This window comes from Microcebus murinus, chromosome 10 (genome assembly GCF_040939455.1).
Source record: "Microcebus murinus isolate Inina chromosome 10, M.murinus_Inina_mat1.0, whole genome shotgun sequence".
Classification (NCBI taxonomy): Eukaryota; Metazoa; Chordata; class Mammalia; order Primates; family Cheirogaleidae; genus Microcebus; species Microcebus murinus.
In genome coordinates this window covers 46,270,458-46,296,128 of record NC_134113.1, presented here as the reverse complement: position 1 = coordinate 46,296,128, position 25,671 = coordinate 46,270,458, and the positions used below count along the sequence as shown (strand labels likewise).

General features: G+C 36.0%; 1 protein-coding gene and 1 non-coding gene across 2 annotated transcripts in view; both read left to right on the top strand.

Moving 5' to 3' along the window:
- The window catches only part of SLC2A13 (solute carrier family 2 member 13), a 343,690-nt gene that overhangs the window by 284,877 nt on the left and 33,142 nt on the right, over nt 1-25,671 (top strand). The gene's annotated exons all lie outside the window — the stretch shown is intronic.
- LOC142873613 (small nucleolar RNA SNORA22) lies at nt 2,000-2,133 on the top strand. Its single transcript, XR_012921607.1, has one exon. It is a non-coding gene; the product is annotated as a small nucleolar RNA SNORA22 (small nucleolar RNA).

Genomic DNA, 25,671 nt, shown 5'->3' with positions numbered 1-25,671 from the left:
AGGGAAGGATTATATTTCCCTGGCCTATTCAGTCTCATCCCTATGAGTTGCTCTGGCCAAGGAAATTAGAGTGGAAACAGTCTGTGTCATTTCTGAGCCAAAGTTTTAAGGCTCAGAGTTCTTTCTTTCTTTCTTTTCTTTTTTCTTTTTGGTTTTTTTTCATTGTTATTGTTTTGTTTTTTTTGAGACAGAGTCTCACTCTTTTGCCCAGGCCAGAGTTCTGTGGCGCCAGTCTAGCTCACAGCAGCAACCTCAAACTCCTGGGCTCAAAGCAATCCTTCTGCCTCAGCCTCCCGAATAGCTGGGACTACAGTCATGTGCCACCATGCCTGGCTAATTTTTTCTATATATTTTTAGTTGGCCAGCTAATTTCTTTCTATTTTCAGTAGAGATGGGTTTCGCTCTTGCTTAGGCTGGTTTCGAACTCCTGACCTTGAGCGAATCTCTGGCCTCAGCCTCCCAGAGTGCTAGGATTATAGGTGGGAGCCACTGCGCCTGGCCTAGGCTCAACGTTTTAAGCAAGGATTAGCCATGTCCTTTTTTTCCCTCTTCAGTAAAGATGGCCATGTCCCAAAATAGAAGGTATTCCATTAGCTTTGGTCAGAGAGTGAAGAAGAGGTAGAGCAAAGCCATAACTGACCTGAGACAGACCTGCAGTATGAGCAATAAATCAAGCTTGGTTTTTGTAAATCCCACTGGGACTTGAGTTCTTTTGTTCTTCTAGCAAAATCTGTTCTCTACTGAGTGGTATAGCAGGGTAAACTGGATTCTGCTTTGGCAGTGACACAAAATTTTACTTATTTAAGTTATAAAAGGAAGCTCAATTTAAAAAACAAAAACTATTAAATAGTACAGGGCAAAAAAAAATAGGGTGTAAATGTTTGTGAAGAGGACTGCCAAATGTCATAAACTTGGGGAGCACTGCTGTAGATAGTAGGGAGCTGTTAAGGTTTTTAAGTAGGGGCTAACATGAATGGCTTCAGGATTAAAAGATAAAATTCTGATGTTAAAGGAGGGAGAAATTTTAAAGAATTTTATAAAGAGCAAGTAAAGGGTAAGGCAAGGCATTTGGAAATGTATTAATATATGGGATGGTGGCACCTGCATTTGGAAATTTATTAAGGGAAGAATGGTACCTGCATTTTTAAATGTTGTTATATATTTTAATTCAACAGAAGATTATATGTGTTGCTCTAAAGAAAAACATCATTAGACATCCAAATACTCTCAGAAAGTTTTTTGCTGGATAGCATGTATGAACTAAAATCCAATTATTCACATAAAAGAGCTGCTGCCTCTGTATACATCATTGGGTATCCAACTTTCCTACTCTCTTGGTTTCAGTGCCAGTTCCATAAAATAAAATACTTTTTCCATTATATTTGAGTTGGGTTTATAACTTTTATAATTTGTACAATAATAATCCATGTCATATCACGTAAAATTTGTGTAGACATTCATGAACCAGTACCGATCACAATTCCTACAGTTTTGAAATAATGCCAAAATAGCAACCTGGAAACTGTGAGAACACAATACTCTGTCCCCATGATTTCTAGGAAGAATTCAACCTAGTGCTCTTCATTGTATCTTCACTTGTCCTGTGTTATAGTGGATGCTGCCTTATTTCACTTAAGAATTTTATTCTTAAAACAAATAGTTCTAAGGATTGGGCCACTTTATTTTCATTTCAGAGGCACCAGGTACCCGGGAACCCTCTAAAAATTAAAATATATAAAAATTTATTTTTTCTTTTTGTTTGTATTTGATATATGATTTATTGGGGAAAAATTGGATATGGAGCTGTTTTGCATGGATAGACCCATAAACATTACTGTTCTTATATTTAATTATTGGTATGTTGGATTTAATAACAGAACTCAAACTCTATTCACATCGGTATGGCATTTATATCTGGAAATATAAGGAGTTTTATTCTGTAGTAATCTTAGAACATTGAAATTTGACATTGTGCTACATACTATTAAAAAATGTATTACTGCACAATGAACACCCAAGACTGCTTCCTAATTCCCTTGGCTTTGACACTGTGCTAGAGCAATGTCTGATCATTTTCTCTTCATTGAAAGGAATATTTATCCTTTTAAATGTATTCAAAAAGCCAGCACATTATATTACCTTAATTGAAAAATAAGTATATTAAAAAAACTCAAACCCCCTGAAATTTATAATCTAGGAGATAGCTCAGAACATTTACACAAGCATGCTTTAAATTATGGTAAAGAAACAAATGTTCCTTTCACAAATACATAAAGAAATAAAAGTATTTACAGTGTATACTGCTTAGGGTCAAGGGATATTTGGGAGAGAAGGTGCTTGAAAAGTATGTTGTAGAATGTGCAAATTTGGAGTGAGTTTTAGAAATCGACTCTGGCTTTTAGGAACCTCAAATAATAGAAGGTTTGAGGAATAAAAATTTATGGCAAACTATAATTCAGAGTATTTAGATACAGGGTATGGACTGTAGATATTTAAAAATTATGTGTTACCACCTTAAAATTTTTTAAAATAATGTTGAATTACCCCATAATAGTGACTGGCTTTAACTGTCTATAATATAAATGAGGAAAAAATTCTCTCAACTGTAAAAACACTTATAAATCATTAATTTATTTTGTAAAGTTTGAAGGCTCATAAAAATATATATAATGTTCATTATCCTTGATGAAAATTTTATTGAAGGCTCAAAAATGAGATTCCATACGTGATGCATGGAAACTCATTTATTAAAGCATTTCAGCCATTAAAACTTCTGAAACCCCAGGGATAGGAACCTGTTCATAACGGTACTGTTTTGCTTTATTTGGGGGTTACAGGCTGGTTGACTGAAAACTATGATTGACATTGGAAAATCATCTTATTTGGTTTAACATTGAGCTTTTGGGAAACACTTCATTATACAGACCTATGTTACTTTTTAATTATTTGGCATAGGAAGCATGCCATCAGAATTCTGCTCAGAAGATTCAAGGGATGATGGAAAGGGGCAGAGCATAGTCAAGTCATCATTTTATATTTCAGTAATGCTTGAAACTGTTTTCTGCGTCTGCTTTCAAACTGCAGTTGTCATTAGTGTTTGAAACTTATCTACATTTATTCTGCCTATTTAATTATTCTACAAACACTGGTTAAGCACTTTGCTTATAACCTACAATAGGATAGCAAAGCTTGGTATTTGTAAAAACTTGGGGGAGATCAACTAGGACAGTTAAATACACTTAATAAATAATTTCAATCATGATTACAAAGCAGAGACATGTGCTTGCCCTAGGCAATATTACAGAAGCTACCTTTAATAACATTAGAGTTAAACCAAGAATGTAAGGGCTCACAGGATCCTCTTCCCTGTTAATTGAGATATTATTATAAGTTCTCCATTGATTCATAAGATATCCTATTGGATATCTTGGTGGCAAGAAACATTTTTGCATGTAATTCCAGATTTATTATAACTCTCCTCCTTTAAATAGAATTTAAGAAGGTACATAGAAACACTTACTGTCCTTTTATTGTTTCTTACTTATTTTTACTTTTTTCTGTGAGTTCATGGAAAAGTTTCAAAAATCAACTGCTCAATGTTAGATATACGTGAATGAGAGAAGTCAGATGATTTAGGATCTCTGTGCATATTTAATGTCTTTTTCAAGACAATCAAACTGGGAAACACTTAGTACTGCTGCTCAATTAACTCTAAGGATTTTTATGTTATTATTGCTGTCTGCCTGGAGGCAGGAGGGAGGCAAGGCCCGGGACATCCCATGTTAGGCATAACAGAGGCATAACCAAGAGAGGGAGTCACACTCCTGGGGATGTCACCTGAGTCAAAGGAGTGGCCCAAGGGAGCTCCATGGTGGCACAGGAATGCAGGAAGTAAATTAGGAAGCATTTATAGAGGTTAAAGAACTATCATAAAGGCATGCAACTTGAAAGGGCAAAGCAAAAGAGAAAATGAAGAAATAAAATGACAAATAACAGGACAAGCCTTGACAAGTTCAAGGAATGTATATCTTGGAAGCCAGTTCAGGAAGTACTCTTAGGAACATAGTCAGCCTTCTCTGTCCTGAGTTTTCTCATTTGTGGATCTCTCTTTGCCTTTGACGGAAGGCAGAAGTACCCCAGATATACTGACAGTCCAGATAAGACTGATAGCTTTGAATTTTTCTGACAGATTTAGTGTTTGTTGTCTCTATATATTGGCTATAGCTATTTTTCCATATATATAAAGAATAAGAAGCAGAAGTTGAAATAGTAGTTAAATTTTATGATCCACTATGTACAAATTTTATGATCTACTAGGCACAACTAACTTTTTAGTGAATATAGATGAAGAGTACTATATCTTTGTTTCACTAAATCCCTCCATAGAAAAGCAGTTGCTTTTCATAACTGGCCTCCATAAATGTTTCATGTCCTATAGTGCAACAGTCTCATTTCAGGTAAGGAATTGTTTCTGCACTAAATGAGGAACAGATACAGTGTCAGTTACTGAGAGCTTAAATCTGTGGAGCAGATAACCCACAAGGAGAAACTGGCAACAGCCCATCCATTATTTACCCGTGACTAGTAGCAGCACTGTGACCTTGACTGATGACTTTCTCTATCCCACCCCAACACGAACATGCATCACCCCCAAAATGAGCAACACAGAACTGGTTGTGAGTTAGGCTGATTCTTTCAAAAGAGACTTTCTGATGAATTTGTTCTGAGTACTCCTGACTGAGATGTTGAAAGAAGTTAGTGCACTTTTTCGCTATACTATTCAGTCCCTTTTTATCTTCCAACTCAGAAGATTGAATAAGATGTTCTGTGTGTGCTGCTGTGATGCAAAGAGAAGGAAAAAATACTCACTACCTACATATTTTTTTTTCCTCAAGGCATTCATGGCTTTTGGTATTCTGAAATTGAGAATGACCCAACCCACATTGGAATAATACATTTGCCTGAGATAAAAGGAAATCATAAAGGCATATGTAATGTATAAGGTATAAAAACAAGTTCAAAGTATCTGGTCCTCTAGGCCTTTTTATTAAAGTCTTTGAAATGTCTAAAAATGGTCATGTTTAGAACTCTTCTTAATTCAGTAGAGCATTGCTTTTCACTGACTTACCTCTAAGAACTAAAAAGGATGGGGGCAAATGGCAAGAGATTCTGGCCGCATAGCACCAAGCTACCCATGAAAGGACAGATTTATTTATTTGTTTATTTTTTAATCTAGTGTCTTATTTTTTTAATTTATATGAGTTTTCCTTTATACTCTAAAATACAGCCATGTTCAAGTTAATAATATAATTTTTCATTACTTATCATTGATTTTTCCAGACAGCCCCAACCTGCTACCTCTCATCTCATCCTTCACTCCATTAGTGAGAAAAGGAAAATTTTGTTCCTGCAACATGTGCTGTTTTATTCTGTAGCACATCAGTACATATGCTAATTTGAGAAGTGTAACAAGCATAGACCCATCCAAGAAGCAAACCCCCCAGTTCACCAAACTTAAAAAGGAATTGGCAAATTCTAGTGAAACTGTTTCAGACCTCAGTTCACTAGCAGCCTAGCACATATTGTGTGCCTCTGGGATTTAAATCTTACCGTTAGGATTTTGTGAGCACTGTAAGTCTGTAGAATATTTAACTAAATAAAACTTGAAAACCTAATTGAATTTCTTGAACAAAATATATACTCAAAACAGAAGGGAAAATATTTTATAAATCTGTGACTTTGTAATATCACTGACTCTGAAACATTTACAAATTTCTTTACTTCTCCAGGTTTTTTGACTATATTTATTTGACAATTGGCTCTCTTTTACAGAATGTTGTACTGTGCTATAACTTAACTACTAAAATAACAGTTAATTATTTTTTCCAGACTGGAAATGTCAGAATTATTTCATGGTAGCTAGCAAATATATATTAGGATGCTCTTCAGCTATTACTCCAAAATACCCTATTCCTTTCCTCCATGCCCTTAAGTGTGGGGCGCGGTGACAACGCCATTGCAAGATGGCGCCGGCTTCCTGGTCACACCCATACTACAGGACTGATAAACAGGGTGAACCGCGCAGGTGTAGGGGCTTTTCCTGTCTCATCAAGTATGCATATGAAGGATCTTAGCTTGGCCTATCAGTAACAACCCTCGCGCGCTTTTAACCTATCCCCATCACTTCCCTCCTTCCTTAGAGTATATAAGTGTGTGAGAGCTTGTGCTCAGGGTCTTCCGCATCATGTAAGTCTAAAGGGAACCCCATTAAAGCACGGTCAGAAGAACTCCAGTTGCCGCGTCTTCCTTGCTGGTCGAGGGGGCGCGACACTTAAGTAGAACTGCTGCTTTATAGTGCTTTATATATAACCCATAATTATTTTCTTATGTTGCATTATGGTTATTTGTATACCTGTTTTCCTCTTACTGTCCCCCAAACTAGAAACTCCCCAAGGGCAACGTTGGGATAGTGTTGTTCACTCTGACACATAGAGGTTTCTCAGTACATGTGAATATTATTGAAAGGATAGTATGAGAGAAAAAGAATGAATGCTCTAGTCCACTAGGCTTCTTATTGTTTCATAAAAGAATCTATTAGTTTTTGTCTTATAGATGGTTATGTGTCACATGGAGAAGGCCAGACTTTTTTGGGCAACTTATAGTGGAAATGACTATAGGTAACAATAAAGGCCAGATCATCACCGTGTCTGGTACAGCTGACAGTCTTCTCTGCCTTATTCTGAATCATATTTGGGTATATGGGATTCAGGAAGTTTATTTCAAAATAGTCTAAAATTAGTGGGCAGCCTAGCTCTGCTATAACAGAAAGAGAGCACTCCTTGAGTCAGAAGATTTTGATTTGTGTCTAGAGTAAGTAGCTGACTAGTGGGCCATTTATTTTACCTCTCTAATCCATACTTTGCTGACCTTTAAATAGATAAAAGTAATAACATTAGATCTTGCTTACCATGCAAGATCATTGAGAAAGTCAAATGAAAATGTGTAAAAAGGATTTGTATACTTGTTTTAATTAAAAAAAAAAAAAAGATCTCCTTATAAATCTCAGCTCCACAATCTGTGTTATATTTCTGACTTAACTAATTGGATAAACTGACTGGAAGTGTAAATCAGATTGGCAAATGTGAAATTAAAATTTTCTTTCTTAAGCATACAACTATTTTAGCATAAAAAAATTCATTTTTTTCCTACAAAAGCATTCTTAAGTTCATAGGAACTTTCATCTATTCATTTTCTTTTTTCTTTCTTTTTTACATTTTTTATACTTGAAATTTTTTTTCCCTTTTTTCTTTTAGTCACCTTGCTGATAATGCTTTCACTAAATCTTATACAATTATAACAGTGCTTAGTATTACCAGAATTTTGGTTTAATTTCTTTAGTGAGCCAGTATGTTATTTGATATAATGAAGATCACCTAAAGCCTTCTTGTGTTTTTCTTAAGGAAATAGATGTTTCCACTTTATTCGCTATTTTGAAAAAGTTTAGGCTAGTTTTTTTAAAAAAGTACAAAAAGGAAATTTTGAATAATTCATTAAGCACCTTTGCTGAGCTTATTCCTCATAAACTATTACACTTGCTGTCTACATCTGTAGCTCATTTCCTTGGGAGGTAAAGCAATGACAGTAAAACTCCAGCAGTACAATCTACATCAGAATGTTTGATTATTGTTTTGAAGTATTATCCCTAGACCTCGCATTTTAAGTTAATTTAACTCTTAATTGTCTAACAAAGTGCAGGCAAAAGTTAAGAGAATATTCATGAGCAATTTTCCTCCTCTTAGAAGATATGATTGTAGCTTTACAGAATTTGACAATATAATATAGATGAAGTAAAAGGAACTCACTCATGCTGGAATTTGTCCAAGATTGAAATTTTCAAAATGTAGAGTTATCCAAGATATAGCAAGAATGACATTCTTAAATATAAAGTGGACACTTCAATTTTGGTGTAGATGTTTAGTTTAGATGTTTGTAGTGTAGTTCTGGGTAATTAATATTCCAAATAATACCTTGTTATTACTATTTTAAATTTTAAGTGAAATGGAAGTCCTGCTGAGATTTGAGGATGCTAGAGGTGGCAGCAGCAGTGTTTTTAAATCTTCCTGAAGCTCCTTCATCCTCCACCACTCCAAAAAGAATAAGAAAAGAAACAGATCATTGGCAATGGATCTTATTTGAATCTTGAACAAACTGTAAAAGTCTCTTGAAAAGACAGCCAGGGAAATTTGAATAATAATTTACTACCTGATGCTCTTAAGAAATTATTGTTACTTTTTTAGATGCAGTAACCATATTGTTATCATACATTTTTAAAGTCTTTGCAGAAATGCATATTAAAATAGTTACAGATGAAGTAATATGATATCTGGAATTTGCCTCAAAAAATTTCATAAGAGGTGGAGTGAATGGGGGTTTAGAAGAAACAGGATTGGCCATCTGTTTATAGTTGCTGAAGTTTTATTATGGGTACTTTAGTTTAATTATACTGTTCTCTCTACTGTAGAATATATTTGAAAATATTTGTAGTAAAAGAAAATTTGAATATATGTCAAAATAAATGCTGTCTAGATCAATGATCAAAAACAACTTTAAGAGAGCTAAGAAGCAAATAGAATACATAAAATGGAATGCAAAAAAAAAAATGTGATTAATCCCACAGAAATCTTTAAAAAGGAGGGAAAGAGTAATGCTATAGACTAAATGTTTGTGCCCCCCACCTCCAAATTCATATGTTGAAACTAATCCCCAGTATGAGAATATTTAGAGGTGGGGCTTTGGGGAGGTGATTAGGTCATAAGGGCATGGGATAAGTGCCTTTATCAAACAGGCCCTAGAGAGATCCCTCATCCCTTCCACCATGTGAGAGCATAGACAAAAGACAGCTATCTGTGAACCAGGAAGCAGGCCCTCACCAGACACTAAATCTACTAGTTCCTTGATCTTGGATTTTCCAGTCTCCAGAACTCTGAGAAATAAATTTGTTTACAAGCCACCCAGTGTATGATATTCCTTTATAGGAGCCCAAACAGACTAAAACAACTAACAAATGTCAGATGAGATAAACATAAAAAAAAACAAATGATAGATTTAAACCAACTATATTGATAAACTACATTAAATGTAAATGGTCTAGACACTCCAAATAAAAGACAGAGACTGTCTAGCTAGATAAAAAAGCAAATGCAACTATTTGCTATCTAGAACAACAAAATTAAATATAAATACGTGTATGAGTTAGAAGGGATGGAAACATATACCATACATAACTAACCATATGGAAGCTGAGTGGCTTTGTTAATATTAGACAAAGAAGACTCCAGGATAAGGACTATTATGAGAGAAAGAGGAACACTTCATAATAAAGTGGCCAATTCATCAAGACATAAAAATCTTAAATGCATTCCTCTAATAACAGAACTTCTTAGAAATCAGTTAAAAATAAATTTTTTCACAAAAATTCCCAAATATCTGGACATTAAACAGCACATTTCTAATTATCCCATGCTATAAAGAAGAAATCTCAAGGTAATTAGAAAATATTTTGAACTCGGTAAAAATAAAATTATAACATATTAAAAATGTTAGGGTATAAGTAAAATAATGTGTTAAAGTAAATTTATACTATTACACATTTAGTCAAGTGAAATAAAATGTATCCAACAAAGATGCATACACTGTTGTTTGTAGCAGCCTTATTCATAACAGATAAAACTGGAAAGTACCCAGATGTTACTTCAATAGGTAAATGGATAAACAAATTATGATATACCTACATAATTAAATACCACCCAGCAATAAATGGAATAAATTACTGATATACCCAATAACCTGGCAGAACTTCAGAAACATGTTGGGCAAAAGAAGCTGTACACAAAATGATTTATACTGTATAAGCTTTTATACAAAATTCTAGAAAAATAAAACTAATCTCTAATGACCAAATCAGTTATTGACTAGGGTTAGGCATGAAGAAACTTAATGATGTCACAAAAATGTTCAGTAACTTGTTTGTGGTGGTTACATGGGTTTATACATTGTCAAACTCATTGACTTACACTGGTATACTTTACATTTTATGTATTAATATATGAATAGGTAATTAAAATACTGGATTACTTGGTTTCTAAGAGTTATGACATACAGAATTATATTTTTCTAGCTATTTTTAAAGGGCAGAATAATTCTACTTTTAGCAAACAGCATTTGGTGACACCATTAGTCACAGGAAAGATTCTCTTGTCACTGTTATTAAAAGCCAAATTCAACGGTTTACCTTTAAAAGCAAATGAGTAGCCAAGCTGATGTTTATCTGTTCTTCTAGCCACCCTTTCTTTATTTTTTAATTAAAGTTTTCATTTTTAAAGAATTATATATTTAATGAAATTTTAAGAAATAATATAGATATCCTATGTGCTCTTTACCCAGTTCCCCTCAATGATAACATCTTGCATAAGTATGACACCAGAATATTGACACTGATTCAGTCCACTCATTTGCCTCAGATTTCCCACTTTACTTGTACACACACACGTGTGTGTGTGTGTGTGTGTGTGTGTGTGTGTGTGTTTCATACAGTTTTATCACATGTAAGTTTGTATCTCCGTAGGCACAGTCAGAATACAGTTCCATCACCACAAGAATTCCTGGTGGTGGTCTTATATAAGCACACCCACTTTCTTCCCACCTCACTCCCCAAGTCCTCTCTGGCACTGTCCTTAACCCCTCACAATGATGAATACTTTTTCCATTTCAGTAATTTGGTCATCTCAAGAATGTATAATAGATGGAATCATACAGAGCCCTCTTTGGGGATTGACTTTTTTCTCAGCATAAATCTCTGGAGATTCATGTTATTGTATCAATAGTTCGTACCTTTTTATTGCAGAGTAGTATTGTAGAGTATTAGCATGGATATATATTACTTTTGGTTTAACCACTCACCCATTAAAGGACATCTGGATTGTTAACAATTTTAACTTATAAAAAGCTATTTTCAAATATCCTGATTTGATTATTACCTGACAAAATTTATAACAACTGTTTCCCATAGCATAATTTAAGCATTTTGGAGACTTCTCAAATATTAAGATATTAGCTCTTTATGTGCTATTGAAAATACCTTAAGATCTTTTCCTGAGTCTGTCTAAGGAAGTTTGTGTGAAGAAGTTACATCTTTCAAGTACAGTGGAGTTTCATTTACTTAGCACCTTGGATTAGATTTTATTGCAACAGAGAACGTGTCTTTTTATGGATATCTTGTAATTGGCAGGTAATGATAAATGCAATGAGATAAAAGTCTGTGTGACTTCTAATTTGAGCCCAGGGAAAAATATATCCAGTTGCATTTAGGAGAAAGAGTGCCCTGTTCAGGGGACAGAATTTCCTCCTGTTACTGGGAAACAGTGATTTATTGGCACCTAGAATCAGTTACATATTCCTCTTAAGAATACCTTACTATCTGTTGGGCAAAGGTGATGGTTCTGACATATGCTTCATTTCCTTTAAAATGGATTAAGAAATTTTGGTCAGATATTTCAACTTCAGTGGTTCCAGGCAAGATCAAGGGAATCAACTCTGAAATACAAATTTGTCATCAATTTTTTTTTCTTAATTTTTAATGAAATCGGGTTCTCAGAACTGCCTTTGTGAAACTTTTATACATTCATTACAAATCGGTCTTGTGATTTTAAATAATCGGTTCTGCTATAGCCAAGATTTTGTCACCATAAGCTTTTTTTTTTTTTTTTTTTTTTTAGATAGCAATCAATATCAGGAAGAAGGCTGTTAAAATTGCAGGGAATCTGCTATTGCTAAGGAAAGTGTCTAATGAATAGACCAGCCATTAATTGTCTCTTGCTGTTAGGTCCAATTACCTGTGAAACTAGGCAAAGCCTGCCTACAGCTTTCTGCTCTCTGCTTGTGTTTTGAAAATGTCCTTTTAGCAAACAAAAGTGGAGAAAAACTAGGTAACTCCCTTTCTTGGCCATTTGTCTAAGACCTCTGGACTTTGACATGCCAACTCTGATCAGTTTCCTTGGGGCCTAAGTTACTGAGGAAGTGCTGCCCCCAACTCCTTTCACTTCCCTTTGCCTTTTTAATGGGCAGTTTATTTAAGCAGAATGGATTTTTATTTTTAAACAGAACTCCTAGCAGTATTTACAACTTCTTCAAACCTTTTTTTAAGAAACATTTTAACATGTTTTTAAATGCGGTAGATCAGTGTTAAGAGTTGTTTCAGACAGCTAGCCTGTGGGAGTAAGGTCTCTGAAAGAAAAACCCATCAGAGGAGGAATGTAACACAGGCTGGAAAGACTCATTTATCCTGCCCGCTCTCCTTCACAGTGTCCCCAGAGTCCCCCTTCCTCATGCCCTGGTCCAGCATCCCTCATCTCTGCCCTGGATTTTTGCCTCCGCCCCCTCATTGGTCTCTCCCCACAAAGCAGCCACACTGACCCTTTAAAAATGGGAGGCAGATCACACACTCTTCTGTTCAGAACACGGCAGTGGCTTCCTGAATCTTGAGGATCTAAGAACCACGCCCTGCAGGTCCTCCACACTCTGGCCACTTGCAGCACACACCTCTCTGACCTGGCCTCAGGCCACTGCCCTTGCAGCTACCTGGCAGCCTTCCCCCTCTGCCTGGGCACTTGCCCGGAAAGCTGGCCTTCCAGCCGTCTGCAGGGAGAGCGCTCTTCCTTCTCTGCCCAGCGGGCACCTTAGCACGGGGCCTTCCCTGAGAGCCCTGTCAAAACGGCCAACCACCTGCCCTCACGTCCTGACACTACTCAAGCTGCTTTATGTTTCTCTTTAGTGTTTAAAATTCCACTTTTATATTTAACATGTAAATAGCAACTTATCTGTATGTTTAGCCATTTATTTTCTGTGCACTCACCCAGAACGTAAGCTCCCTGAGAGGAGACTTTTCTGTTAGTTCTGCAAGGCAGACTAGAGCAGTGCCTGGAGCCTACGAGTCACTTAGTACGTCTTTGGTGAGTAAATTAATTAATTAACCAATCTGTATGCCCTTTACTTTATGCCACATTAACAAAAGTAACAGAATAAGCTACGAGCAAAGGAACTAAGGAATACCAAAGCTATTTAATCAGTATAACATGAATATGGTAAATAAATTGGTTTTGACGGGTTATTATTATTAATCTAGCAGTTTCTGAGAATGAATGTTAAACTCTACCATTATGATTGTGAAGTTGTCAGTTCCTCTTTGGCATTCTACACTATTGCTTCATATAGCTTAGAGTGTATTATCAGGTATTTTTAAGATTAGAAGTATTACATTTTTCTGACAGAATGAAGATTTTATTATAATGTGTTAATTATCCCTGATCATTATTTTTCTGTGAAATATATTGTGTATTTTCACTCATTTTCTTTTTGTTAATACTTAACCTGTTACATCTTTTTTCCTTCATAAATATTTTAACTGTTTGTGTATGTGTGTGTGTATATATATATAGGTATGTGTCTCCTAAACAGCATATATGCAGCCTGGGCAACAATTTTAAACACAAAAGTGTTTAAAATTCCACATTTATATTTAACATGTAAATAGGAACTTATCTGTATGTTTAGCCATTTATTTTCTGTGCACTCACCCAGAACGTAAGCTCCCTGAGAGGAGACTTTTCTGTTAGTTCTGCAAGGCGGACTAGAGCAGTGCCTGGAGCCTACGAGTCACTAAAAAAAAATTTTTTTTAATTAGCCTCGTGTAATGGCATGTGCCTGTAGTCTTAGCTACTCCAGAGGCTGGGACAGCAGGATCACTTGAGTCCCGGAGTATGAGGTTGCTGTGAGCTATGATGAAACCACTGCACTCTAGTCCCAGCAACAGAGTGAGACCCTTTCTCAAAAAAAAAAGGAAAGGAAAGGAAGGCAAAAAAGAAAGAACTTAAAGAACTTAGTATATGGACTTAAGTAGGGTTACTACCTTAAAATGTCAGTGATATTACAATTTATCATTAATATGTTCTCTTACTGATAGATTTTGCCATACCCTAATCTGTTAATAAAAGCGGTCAATGCAATATGGTCAGATAATTTAGTCCTAAACCTCATAAGAGGAAATGCATTTGGATTCATTAATCTCTGTGACTTCCCTACATTTACATCATTTTACAACTTCATCAAAAAGTACTTCAAAATATTTTTTATGAATGTGTAAATTTCTTCTAGACTAAAATTACCTTAAATTATTTCTAATTTGTTTTTTGATTCATGTAAATTTTTAATTTAAGTCTCTGTTAATTCATAGCAATTGAGAAACAGGTTGATGATCTCCCCAATAATACCAGCAATGCTACTGATTAAAAGTGTGGCAGTCAATTGCCAGCTCTATTCTTCTTAAAAATTTTCACTTCAAATTTAAGATGTAAAGCATATAATGATTTTTTTAAATGCTACTCTATTTGGAATTTTATGATATGACAGGTAAAGTACAAGGAGTTTTAATGAAGTTAATTGCTATTATATTAATAACTGTGACAGTTAATATTACATCAGGCCTATGAAATGGAAAACCATGTTCTTATCACCATCCTGGAGTTTTATTTATCTAACTTAGTACCTATCATTGAAAGTACTTATTTTTTTAAAAATGGTATAATTGCAAATGGCCTTGAAAGTGATTGAGTCCAGGCTGGGCATGGTGGCTCACCCCTGTAATCCTAGCACTCCGGGAGGCCAAGGCGGGCTGATCACTCAAGGTCAGGAGTTCTAAACCAGCCTGAGCAAGAGCGAGACCCCGTCTTTACTAAAAATAGAAAGAAATTAATTGGCCAACTAAAAATACATAGAAAAAATTAGCCGGGCATGGTGGTACATGCCTGTAATCCCAGCTACTCAGGAGGCTGAGGCAGGAGGATCACTTGAGCCCAGGAGTTTGAGGTTGCTGTGAGCTAGGCTGACACCATGGCACTCTAGCCCGGGCAACAGAGTGTGTCTCAAAAAAAAAAGTGATTGAGTCTGAGGACAGCAAATATGCACTGCTCTGTCGATTACTCCACTGTGCCTTGCCTTGGCAGACATTGCTAATCCATGAGAGTCTGCTTTCCTAAAGAGTCTCCAAGCACCCTAAAAGAATCTTCTTCCACATAAAATAAGACAGGGTCTTATATTTATTTTCCCTCAAGAAGACAGCCTAGGGCTTATTTTCAGGGGATGTGTTATTTTTATAAGTACGGTACAGCAATCTACATTTATTCAAATATAGTTAAGTCGTCTTCTTCCGGAACATCATCATAGTAAAATGGCAGCCACAGCTTTCCTTCTTCCCTCTGGGGACACACACACCTAAAGCGGAGCGTCCTGCTCCTCACTTCACTGAGGAGACTTTCCCCTCAAAGCCGCAGCTTGCAGCACGCACAACATGGCCAGGACCTGACGGGGAGCCGACCTTGTTGGTGGGGCTGCCCACACCTTTCCTGTCACCTCTGGGATAGTAGCTGTCACTATGGGGCAGATGAGAAGGGCTGCTCGTCTTCTCTACCGTTCTGCGAGGAAATGCATGGGTTGTGCAGACATGCTGCATAGCCACGCCCATCACTAGGTCTTATTTTCAAGGTAGGGCTTATATTGTGCAAATGCTTAGAAATCCTGCTAGGGCTTATTTTATGGGTAGGTCTTATTTTCGGGAAACACAGTATTCTAGGTCTCTACTTCCAATTGATCTTATTTGGTACAAACCAGTGAAATTCTGGGTTCTAATCTAGCCTTGTCTTTTTGAACTCCTGACTTTGAGCAATCCACCCGCCTCGGCCTCCCAGAGTGCTAGGATTACAGGCATGAGCCACCGCACCTGCCCTAGCCTTGTCTTTTTACAGATTAGGAAACTAAATCCCAGACAGTCAATTTAAGTGATCTGCTAAAACTCTCAAAACAAATTAGTGGCAAAGCTAGCAAAAGAAAATTAAGTCTGCTGCCTTCCAATTCAACCCTGTTTCTCCTAGCACTAGTACACTGGGTGCATTTTCCTGCTGTAATAATCTCCTTATTCAACTGTCTGACTTTTTAAATAATCTTAAAATGGAATATTTACAAATTTCGAATCTTAGGTTTATGCCAAGGGAAATTAGGCAAGGTCATAAGGTCAGCCCTCTCAAGCAAATTGTCATCATCTCTGAGCAAACTTCTCTTTTTATGGCTGAGTGTTTTGCATTTGTTTATCACTCTGCTACCTTTAACAAGTTCAGGTGTTCCGAGCCCTCCTTGAAAATAGCCCTGCCAATTTTTACTCAGCATAAGTTGCGTTCCTATTTATATTATCCTCAGAAGAGATTTCAGCCACAAAGTGTTCTACTGTTTACACTTTTCATTCAGAGCACGTCAGCACCAATTATCTTTTTGCAAAGAATACCAAGGATTTAAAGATATATTCCCAGTTTGTGAAGCTCAGTGGCAGTTTTAGAGTTGCCCTGATTTTTTTCACATATGCAGAAGATTGGGAGAGGTCCAACTAAATATCACAATAAGCGTTACATGTAAGTTTTCTCAGCAAGGATCTATTTTTCATTGAACTGCAGAAAAAGGTGGGCATCAATCTTCATTTTGTAATTTGCATATATCAGCTGCTCCACTACAGATAAGGAGCTCTTCTTACTCTAAGGATTCTGACAGGTTACAAATTATGCTGTTATAAATTTGATTCTCTCTGGACCAATTAGCTGGAAGTTCTACCAAGTTTCTTTCTGAGGCATGTGAACTCATGATTCAGTCAACGCTTCTCAGTTGCCAGACTTCAGTAATGTGAATGTGTTATCCTTTGTCTCAAAACATGTTCTTGTATAAGAGGGCTAACTTTAAAAAACATTCAGTTGCTACATTTCACTGACATGCATTCTCTACCTTTTGAATTGCTATTAAATGTACACACTGATTTGTGGTCTTGATTTTTTCCAATCTTTTTGACCTAGCAGTTAGTGAAACCTTAGATTTTTTTTTTTTTTTTGAGCTGTCATACTTGTTCCATTTATTTGGTTTACTCTGCCGGTTCTAGTGGAAATGAAGCTTGTTTTACTGTCATTTGAGAGGTTACTCTGGGTGGGTCCCTGTAAAAGTGTACTGTGAGAAATTTAATTCAAAATTAAAGAACAGAACGGTGATTTTCAAGGTAGTTGTATCTTCCCCAAAGTTGGGAGAAGGGGGTGAGGATGGTGAGATTGCATATAGTTTGAAACAGGCAGCACCTTTGTTTCATTACTCTGATTTACATGGAAGACAATTTATAAATTGTATTTTTAATTTATGATTAATTATATAGAAACATATGTTTCATTACTCTTATTTGTAGGATAATTTATACATTGTATTTTTAATTTATAATTATGCTATCATTTCATAACATGTTCATATTATATATTATATGTAACATATTGATACATTAACATGTTTATACATAGTTATAATTATACTTATAGAAAGTATTATTACCAAAGAAGCATGAGAAATCTTTATGCAGAGGTGTCATGGGGAATGTCTCAGAAGCTTAGGAAAGACTAGAATGGAGGTGATCTGTACCATCAATCTCTTCATACTGGTCCCAGGTGTTCCTGGGAGGGCCATGCATGCTCTGCAGAGAGGCCAAACACAGGAACTGAAGGGCCTATCTTGGAGAGAAGAAGCACTTGCTTTACAATTTAAAAAAGTTAAAGGGCTCTTCTTATGCATAATAGATATGTTGTAAATTTTTTACGAATTTAAAGTTACTTGAGAATATAGATTTTTTTTTAGACAGAGTCTCACACTGTTGCCTCGGGTAGAGTGCAGTGGCATCATCATAGCTCACTTCAACCTCAGACTCCTGGGCTGAAATTATCCTCCTGCCTCAGCCTTCTGAGTTGCTGGGATTACAGGCATGTACCACCACACCAGGCTAATTTTTAGTAGAGATTGTGTCTCCCTCTTGCTCAGGCTGGTCTCGAACTCCTGACTTCAAGGGATCCTCTTGTCTTGGCTTCCCCGAGTGCTAGGATTACAGGCATAAGCCAGTGTACCCTGCCTGGGGATCTAGATTTTAATTTACTATTATTTAAGGTGTTCCCTTTCTTATTCAGGTCGATTGATCTTCATTTAACATTCCAGAGTCTCTATATATTAGTAATCTATTGCTATGTAACAAACTTCGCCAAAACTTAACAACTTCAAATAATAAATTTTATTGTCTCACTCAGTTTCCCTGGATCAGGAATCTAGGAATAGCTGAGCTGAGAGGCTCTAGTGCAGTGTCTCCTATGAGATCCTCTGCAGGCTTGACAGGAGCTGAAGGACCCACCTCCAAGGTAGCTCCCTCACATGCCTGGCAAGCTAATGCTGGTTGTTGTCGGACAGGCCTTAGTTTCTCTCATCATGTGGAGCTTTCTCCACTGGGCTGCATGAGTGTCCCCATGACATGGCAGCTAGCTTCAAAGTGAGTGATCCAAGAACAAGAGACAGAAGCCATAGTGTCTCTGATTAAGTAGGTTCTGAAGTCATGCCATCATTCCACAATGTCATCAGATTGGCTGCACAGGTTAATTCTATCCAGTGGGAGCTACTCAAGGGCATGAACACCAAGAAGTAGTATCACTGGGGCACCTCTTGGAGGCTGACTCCCACAGCCCCGAATAAAGATCACTTTAGAAGTAGTTTTTAATCAAAATGATAACTTTTTATTATGTTCACATGGATGGGATATGTGGGTTGAATCGTGACTGGTTTACAGCATGTGTGTGTGTACCATAATTGGCTTATAACATGTATCCATTAGCTTTTCATTTTTGATTTGAAAGAACACTTACATCTCAGAATATGATTAAATCATCTGCTTTATCTGTTCTCACAGAATAAAAGTTACCAATATGAGACAGCAAAAGGGATGCAATTGTCCTCATAATCTATGTGAAACTCACTGAAATATTTAGCTAATTTAGAAGAGATAGTTTATTAGATTAGCTCCTCATTTTTGTGTCAAATAACCACTTACATATTTTTCCCATATTGCTGTTATTTATGAAAACAGTAAACCATATTCTGCTACAGAACCACAATATAAATGAGGAAAATACTGAGCTGAAATGAGAAAATAACATTATAATTATAGCTCAGGAAATGCAAGTCAGAAATCCAAAATAAGTTCAGTGTATGCTGAAAATATTAGCATTTTTTAAATGTACTTAAAGATAATTATATTGCAAACATAATACAATTTTTACCATTGTTTCCCAGTTGAAGGGCTTAGGGATGCTTGCATGTTTGCTTTAAATCATATGTTGTTTTCATAGGAGCAGAATTTATACAAATAATAAAATGAACAGTTTCCACTATCCATTACTTACTATAACCTACCCTAGACAAGTTATCGAATAGCACTTTTTAGGTAATTATGTTTTAAGTTTTTAAAAATGAGCCCAAAGCACTCTTTTGCACTGATTTCAAAAGTAAAACAAATCATCTTTCTACTTGGATATTGAGCAGTATGTTTCAAGAGACTTAATAATGTCCACATCTTATAATAAGCGGCTTCACTTCTTGAAATGTGTTATAAGGAAATAACTAGAAAATAAGTCAAGATGCATATGTCCATGGCAACATTATTATTAAAAATTATAGAAAACTATCTAGCAAATGATAAAATAAATGATGCTACATTCTTATGTTAGTTGGCATACAGGCTGAACTGTTGAAGCCAGAAGGCCTGTATACACAAACAAATTTATTTCAGTCATGTAATGTTCCAGAAGTTTAGTGGCTGTACACCACAGTACTATCTGGACCTAGGTTTCCTTTCGTTTTCCAGAAGTCCCTAGGTATTATACTTTCCACACAGCTTCAGCCAGCTCACCATCACCTCAGGTGGGTGCTAGCCCATAAGAATGAGGAAAAATGAAAAAGAAGGCCAGCAGCTTTCTTTTAGGGAAATGACCTAGAAGTCTTACACCTTATTTCTGCTTACATCCCAAAGGCCAAAATATAGTCACATGGTCACACTCAGGTAAAATTAGGATGTTAAGGGCTACACTCTCCATTGTGAGGGTGAATGAAATATGAATGCTGCCATGCATAACCTTGAAAACATGATGTTGTCAAGAAGGCAGTTACAAAAGGCCTTATATGATTTCATTCTTATGAAATGTCCTTAATAGGCAAATCCATGGAGACAGAAAGTAGACTAGTAGTCGCCGGGGGCTGGGGGAAAGAGGGAAGGAGAGTGACTGCTTATGGGTATGGGGTATCTTTTTGGTGTGATGAAAATGTTCTAAAATTAAATACTGATGATGGTTATACAACTCTGTGAATATACTAAAAATCACTGAGTTGTATACAGTAAAAGGATACATTTTATGGTACATGAATTATATCTCAATAAAACTGTTATAAAAGAAAAAAAAGTCCCAATGCATAAAGGACAACAAGGAAACTTTCCTTTCTCAACCCTGGCATGAATAGAGGGGAGACCAATCTACCTCAAGAGTTTAAAACGAGAAGTCAGCCCTTATGTGGGTCTTGGCCTCAAGTCATGCTTCCTGTGTCTGTAAAACCTTTAGGAAGGATTTCATCTAAAGTGGTTCAGTTCTGCAGCACCTCCAGGTATCTGCCACCAGCAAATGTAAATCCTCTGGAAATATCGACCTTGATCTAAGCCTCAAATCATTCCATAGATAAAATTCCAAAGAAAATGAGCGGCTCACAGCACAAATCACAAAATCTTAATATACAAGGGAACCCTAGACACCATGAGTAGGAATCAGTGAAACACCCAGGCACAGTAATAGACCTGCAAAGCTTGCAGGTACTAGATTTGTTAGACAAATATGAAACACCATGATTAAGATATTTAAAAAGAATTTTAGAAATAGCAAAGAATAAACAGATTTATAGTGATAAAATAATTATAAAAAATCTAGAATAGAACTATATGGTAAATTTAGTTTACAACCATTTAGATTTGTCAGTAGATTTGACTCAGCAGAATCAATGAACCAGAGGACAGATATGCAAATGTTATCCTGAATGAAACCCCCCAAAAATAAAGAAGAAAACTATAAGAGATCAAGATAAAAGGGAGGTTAGGATAAGAAGTTTAGTATACTTCAACAGAGTTCTAGAAGGAGAAAATAGAGATAATGGGGAAGATACTGTATTTGAACATACGATAACTGAGAATATGCCATAATTTTGAATCCATGGCTTTAAGAAGCCCAAAGCATCCCAGCAGTGTGAGGAAGACCATATCCACACTAAACATGTTACAGTGAAACTTCTGAACAAGAAGAGAGGGAGAAAAATCTTAAAAGCAGCTGAAAAGGGTGGAGAAAGGAATCATCTTCAAGGCAAGAGCAATTAGACTGACAGCCTATTCCTTCAGAAGAGAATTTAATTACATCCTTAATATGCTGAGAGAAAATACACAGTTAAAAACTTTAGACAAATTCAATTTAACAGTTTAATTGAGCAAAGAATGATTTGCAAATTGAGCAAAGAATGATTCGGGAATTGGGCAGCCCCCAGGACCAAGAATCGGTTCACAGCAACTCCAGAGCTGCCGTGCCACTTGGTTGGATAATATTTATAGACAAAAAAAAGAAAGTGATATGCAGGAAACAGAAATGTGGTACAGAGACAGCTAGATTGGTCACAGTTCAGGGTTTGCCTTATTTGAACCTGTTTTGAACAGTTGGCTGGCTGTGGTTCACTCCAGTCTGGCTGCTATGATTGTCTGAGACTGGGCTACTTGTTACAAGAGTAGGTTACAGTCTGTTTACATAGCAAGTTGAGTGCTAGTTCTTTATGTATGGAGCAACCTTTAGGGCCAAACTTAAAATATGTAAGGAGGCAGGTATCTCTAAGCTAACCTTAATTTAACACCACCAATTTGTAATTCTATGCCCAGTGAAAATATCTTGCAAGTAATAAAAGTAAAGGGCTGTCAGTTTCTCAGAAATTCTCTGAATCAGAAAATGCACTTTACTCAAATAGTTGCAACAGGGAGATACCCAAACATCAAGAATGCAGGGCTTATAAAAGAGGAAGAGGCAAAAGCAACAGAGGGAGAGCTGCAAGTTTGGTGGGCGCTGGTCAGGCAGGTGTTGTAATCTTGCAGAAACGAGTTGTTTTTACTTGCAATTCAGCCCATCCCAGGCCATACATCTTGTTCTAGGAATTGTCTCAAAAGAATAATTTAGAGAGAGTGGATTACTTTCTCAGTATTGGAGAACAAGGCAGTAAGTATCAAGTTCAGAGGAGAAAATTTTACAGTTCTCCACAGCCCCTCCTCTTGGCCAAAATGGACAGAGACCAGTACTGGCCAACCTTAACAGGCCTTCTGAGATCAAAGAAAAGTCATCAGAATTGGAGGCCTGGGGTCAGTTTCAGGGTTAAAGATTCCTTTTGCTTCTGTTATGAGATAATTTGTTTTGAAATTATATTGCAGCTTGGCTTAATGACCCTAGAAATTATACATTTAATGAGAGGGATTCCTAAGAAGACGAAGAGCAGGTGAATGAATAACCTTTGGAGGAATGTTCAGAGCCAACACTGGATTTCTATTAAGAATATCCAAATGAAGAGGTCCCAGCTCCATCCACTGAAGGCAGAATACATCCTAGAAGGACCAGGTTGTCTACACAGTGGATATTCTGGGTGGCTCCACATCAGAAAGGGGCTGAGGGATGCATGTGTAACAGTCATTTCCAGGGACTGTACAAGTACTCCCTCTGGAGGCTAAGATAGAAGCAAAGTTGTTTTGGCTGTTGAGGTACTTTGCAATCCCAGATGAATTTTAGAATCAGCTTGTCAGTTACCTGCTGAGATTTTGATTGGATTGGCATTGACTTGATAAATCAATTTGGGATAAATTGTTGTCTTTACCAATAAACCCATAAAAAGGTATATCTCTGCATTTATTTAGTCTTTAATATTTTTCAGCAGTTTTATAGTTTTTAGTGTATAATCTTGTACATCTTTTGTCAAATTTATTCTCAAACGTTTTATTTATTTTTTAGTGTTATTATAAATGGAGTTTTCCTGAATTCAGTTTCCAGTGATTTGTTTAACATATAGGAATAGTATGTAGATTTTTATGTATTAATCTTCTAAAATGCAACCTTGTTAATTCACTTATTCTGGTAATTTTGTTGGTTCCATTAGATTTTCTACATATATGTTTGTGTTGTTTATAAATTTTAAAACTTTTAGTATACAATATAGTTATATATCTTTATGACTCAGCAAAAGTAAAGGATTTTTTAACCAGTACTTAACTACTTGAAGTTCAGAATTTTGGTTCATGAAAAGATATAGTGAAGAAAGTGAAAAGAGAAGCCCCACAACAATAGAGGATATTTGCAATACAGTGGACCCTTGAACAAAACAGATTTGAACTGTGCAAGTCTACTTACACGTTGATTTTTTCGCATAAATATAATTGGCCCTTTTTATCAGCAGGTTCTGCATCTGCAAGCAAATAAGGTTTGAAAATACAGTATTTGCAGGACAAATGCATGGAGTTTGGTATCTGCCAGAGGTCCTACGGCCAATCCCTTGCAGATACCAAGGGATAACCATATATATACCTGGGAAAGGCTTAGTATCCAGAATTGTGCTGCCCAAAAGGGTAGCCACAAGTCACATATGGCTTTTGAGCACTTGCAGTATGGCTTATCCCAGTGGAGATGTTCTGTAAATATAAAATACACACCAGTTTTCAAAGACTTAGTATGAACAGAAAATAATGAACAGTATCTTCTTCATAATTTTATATTTGATACATGTTGAAATGAAAATATTTGTGATATATTGGGTTAAAATTAATTTCACCTGTTTCTTCTTTCTTCTTTTATGTGACTACTAGAAAATTTAAAGTTGTGGTTTGCATTACATCTTATAGACAATCCTGATCTACAGTATACCTTGACATTTCCTGTGAACCAATTAGAAAGAGACAAACAGTCCAGTTGGAAGATAGGAAAGAATAGACATTTATAATGGCAGTACTGAAATGGCCCATAAATATATGAAATTGGGGTTTTTAAGCTCTTCATCAAGAAAATACAAATTAGAACTACAATAGAGTGCCATTTTTATCAACCAAACTAGCAGATACTTAGAGAAGCTGGTTAGGTTGCAGTACAAAGTTATCTTTCTTCCACTGCTGGTGAAAATCTAAATTGGCACAACTTCTTAGGACATAGTTTGTGCTATCTATAAAATTGACCATGCACACATACCCTATGATCGAGCAACTCCATTTCCCTACATTTAATAGGATAGCTCCTGCACACATGCACCTGGAGATATGTTTAAAATATATATATACATAGCAGCATTATTTGTAATTTTTAAAAACTAGAAATAACAGTAAAATGGATAAACTTATGTATATTCATACAAGTATATACCATGACACACTGAAAATGAGCTGTAGCTAAAGGTATCAGCATGGATGAATCTAAAGCATAATATTAAGGAATGAAACAAGTCATAAAAGAGAGCATGCAGTATTCTATTATATTAAGTTAAAAACAGGGACAACCAGGAGATACATTTTTTAGGAGTGCATGCATAGATAGTATCACTATCCAGAAAAACAAGGGCATAAAAAAACACAAAACTCATGAGGGCAATTATCACTGGGGCCGAGGGAGGGAATGCAATGAGAGAGCTTCAAAAGTCTGATAATAATATAATTCTTAAGCAGGTTGGAAAATAAATTGGTAGTTATCTTACTATTCTTTAAAGTCTACACAGATATTTTATAAATTCTTTGTATGATAAATTTTAATAAGTTAAAGCAAGCTAAAAAACAACTATGGCATGAACCTAATTTTATTTACATACACACATACAAATTAGATTTTTAAATATGTACAGGAAAAGAACCTTAAAGGAAGTACACTAAAATGTTTATTTCAAGATAAGATGGCTACATGTAAATGAGTAGTTGGAATTGAGTCTGGAAATTTAGGTTGCAGCAAAGTAGATTTGATTATTGAGCCACTTTCTCTAATAGAGATCATTCTGTTAATTATGCTCTCAAAAACACAAGCATCATTATATCACTGCAGCCCTACACAGGCAAGCTTGGATCTTTTAGGAAATTTTAGATGGTTCCTACTTTTGCACATAGAGAAAGCCATGATTGGTGCATTTGGATGCACAGTAGTCCTTCCTTATCCGTGGTTTCACTTTCCATTGTTTCTGTTACCTGAGGTCAACAGTGGTCCAAAAACATTAAATGGAAAATTCCAGAAATAAATAATTTATAAGTTTTAAATTGCTTGCCATTCTGAATAATGTGATGAAATCTCATGTTGTTCTGCTCAGTACCACTTGGGATGCATCATCCCCTAGTCTAGCGTATCCGTGCTGTATCCACTACCTGCCTATGATGTACTTAGTAACGGTCCGGTTACCAGATCAGCTGTCATGCTATAACAGTGCTTGTGTTCAAGTAAGCCTTATTTCATTTAGTAATGGCCCCAAAGCACAAGAGTAGTGATGCTGACATGTTGTTATAATTGTGCTATTTTATTATTAGTTATTGTTTTAAATCTTTTACTGTGCCTAATTTACAAGTTAAACTTTTTCATAGGTATGTATGAATAGGGAAAAAATACTATTAATATCTATAGGGTTTTGTACTATCTGTGGTTTCAAGAATCCACT